This window comes from Akebia trifoliata, chromosome 3 (genome assembly GCF_017979445.1).
Source record: "Akebia trifoliata isolate Shusen 1 chromosome 3, ASM1797944v1, whole genome shotgun sequence".
NCBI classification, from domain to species: domain Eukaryota; kingdom Viridiplantae; phylum Streptophyta; class Magnoliopsida; order Ranunculales; family Lardizabalaceae; genus Akebia; species Akebia trifoliata.
The window spans coordinates 15,159,147-15,162,519 of record NC_141377.1 but is presented as its reverse complement, the minus strand read 5'-3'; positions in this window follow the sequence as shown (position 1 = coordinate 15,162,519).

Below are 3,373 nucleotides of genomic sequence, written 5' to 3'. Positions count from 1 at the left end.
TATTAGTCCCCAATTCTCAATGGAATGACCCTATTTTCCAATTTAAAGTAGGTTTTTAATTTTAATTTTATATTTTATTCTTGTATTTTTTAAAGACATCTTTACATGACAAACAAATTGGGGCCATTGCCAGGAATTGGCATAATTAATTATCCGGATCAAAAGAAAATTAGGAAGTTTTCTAATTTTTTCTTTTAGTTTTTTTAGTTTTTATTTCAAGTTTAAAATTTTCTTTTCTTTTGTAGGAGACAAATATTGAAGGCAGAGGAAAGAAGAAGATGAAATTTTCTTTACAATTAATTTAGAAGTAGATTATGATTAATTTAGATTTAAATTTTTGAAAAAGAAGTTTTTTTTACTCATTATTTATTTTAATTATCTTAGAATGCCCGAATTGTAACAAAATTAAGGACGGAGTGATAATGGGACATAATTGTCTCAATTCCTCAGGTTCATACACCAAAATTGGTGTCGGTGACCCGAGTTGACTCAACTAGATCATCCCCCATGTAGAAGGAGAGATAAGTTCTTTTTAATACACCTACAAATCTATTGTAAGTATGTTTCTAATTGCCTTTGCTTACTCAAATTTTCACATACCAATTCACCATTTTCATAAAAGGATATCCTTACGGGGAGGATACGTGAAAAGATAAGAATCATATTTTATTATTAATTCTTTGTACTCTAGGATTAAATTGAATCGCTCAAATAAACCCAATTAATAATTAAAATTCAATAGACTTGGACCTAAGGACCTGAGGACTTTCGAACTTAATAAGAGAGACTTGGTTCGAATTGCCCCAATTGCTATTTTTTATCCTAATCGATGCCTACAAATGATCTTGCCCTGTTATACCTTACTATACAAGGGGGATAGATTACGTCTATTCTATACTAGATGTGATTTAAGAGTGTCTTTCTTACGCATTGCGCGCCACCTTTTATTTGGAGATCTGATTGGTCGATTTTGATTTTAGAGAACTAGATTGGATGACTTGATTCACTGTTTATAAACAGTTAGGAGTTGTCTAGCTTTAGGCACTTATAGAAAGTCAAATAGGTTGTTTGATCCTGTTTCTGTTTGAAGTGGTGTATGTTCGGTAAACGTAGTTTTGGAAAAGACATTTTATTGTTGGATCCTGAGATTGAGAGAATTCTATATATTATCGTAGAACCCGAGGTACTACGTTCTTTGAGCAAAATCAAAATAAAATCGTTGATAGAGTGCACATTCCACTAGTAGGAGAAAGGACCATGTATGAGCTATTGGCTCCCATATCGACGGATCCTCCCTTTTATATAATTTTGCCTCAAGATGACTTCGGAGCTCAAAGGCCAGATATTTATGAGGTTAAGTTCGACGTTGAATTGAAAATTGTTACGATTAATCATGTCAGTGGAGTCCAGAATTTAACTCAAAAAATCAACACCCTTCTATGTCATCTCCACCCAAAGTTCAGTTCCAAGATCCCAGTCCTGTTATGAACATAGAAAGTGAACATCGAACCATGTATAATCTATACAAAAATACTGAACATACGACCGAGTACTGTCCAATCTTTTTCCCAATTAAGATCGAGCAGGCCAATGCTATCAACTTATACAATACTTTTAGGAAACCCACGTTCAACTCCTATAGTTAGACATACCCCCCTGATACTAGGTATCATCCCAACTTCTCCTATCAACAAAAAGATCTTGGTCAATCTCAGGGTGGGCCTCTTGGATTCCATAAATATTCCTCTCAAAATAATTAGGACACAACTCTTCAACATCAGTCTCAATAGACTCAACAGCTTAATTAGTGTAAAACTTTTATCCAAAATAGTATGCTTAACTATTCTACCCCCCAACACTCATCATCAATAGAAGCCATGATGGATAACATGATGAAGATAATGCAAGACCAATAAATGAAGATGATGGAAGATCAAAATCATCAAACTTAGAGGCTATTGTTAAGCTTGAAGTTCAAATGGGGTAGTTGGCACAAACTATAGGGGAAAGAAAGATGAGTCATTTTTCAAACCAAACAATACCCAATCTGAGAGGCCACGAAAATAAAAAAATAACAACCCAGGGCTAGTATGAGGTAGGCAGTAACTCCAACATAGGCCACAAAGCCGCCCATACCATTTACATCTTAAGGTCTATAAAGTAAATGAACAATCATATCCATCTTTTTGAAGAAAACAGTGAACCAGTGACCCTACTAATTTGTAGGGACCCAAGGCTGCTATAGTAGGAAACCATAAGAACGGTAAGGAATCATTGAGTGTACCATCAGTTTCTACATATGTACCCAAGTCACTTTTTTCTCAATGCATTCAAGACAAGAGAAAAGGTAAACAATTTTGAGAAATCTTGGAAGTTTTTAAAAATGTCCAGATAAACATCCCTTTGTTAGATGGCATAAAACAAATACCCTCTTATGCTAACTTTTTAAAGGATCTCACCACTTTCAAATAAATAAATCTATCTCTCGACAAATTGTTATGGCCACACAAGCCTCAGGTCTTATTCAGTAAACTCTTGCACCCCAAATATAAAGACCGGGGCTATCCAACAATCTCAATCACCATTGGTGATATTATGATGGAAAAATGTCTAGTAGATCGATGGACGAGTGTGAATCTCTTACCATACCTAGTTTACAAGTAATTAGGTTTGGAAGAGTTGAAACCTACTAACATCACCCTTAGTTTAGTAGACTAGTTGATGAAAACCTCAAAGGGAATTGTAGTGGACTTTATTATCAAGGTCAATGAATTCCACTTCCCCATCAATTTTGTGATTTTAGACACAAAACTCGTTATGAATCCAGACCGTCACGTCACTATAATTCTAGGTCACCCTTTTCTAATTACTTTTAGATGTCATAATTCGTTGTAGGAATGGGGTGATGATAGTAGCCTTCGACAACATGAAGGTTAGCTTGAACGTCTTCCACAACAATCTGTATACTCATGACCTAGATGATGTCGAGGATGTTAATATGTTTGACACCTGATTTTGTAACCACTTGATTTGACAACTCGTCACTTGGTTGTTGTGGATCCCTAATGATGAACACATATTACATAAGAAGAAAGCCAAAAGTTTATGAGAGGCATTTTCTCCTATCCCTTCCTAGTCTTATCCATCCCTTCTTTTTAGAACACTTAACTTAGAGATTATACACGCTTAGGATCGCCACTATTTATACTCAATTTAGGAAGTACATACGTTTAGGATTGGTACACATTCGATAATCTAGAGATCTCACAACACTAGAAAAATAAGACCTTGAAACGTAATAATAATTATATTACGATCAAACAAAATTGTTTATCAAAATTTAAGAAAATTGATAAATTGACGAAAATACCCT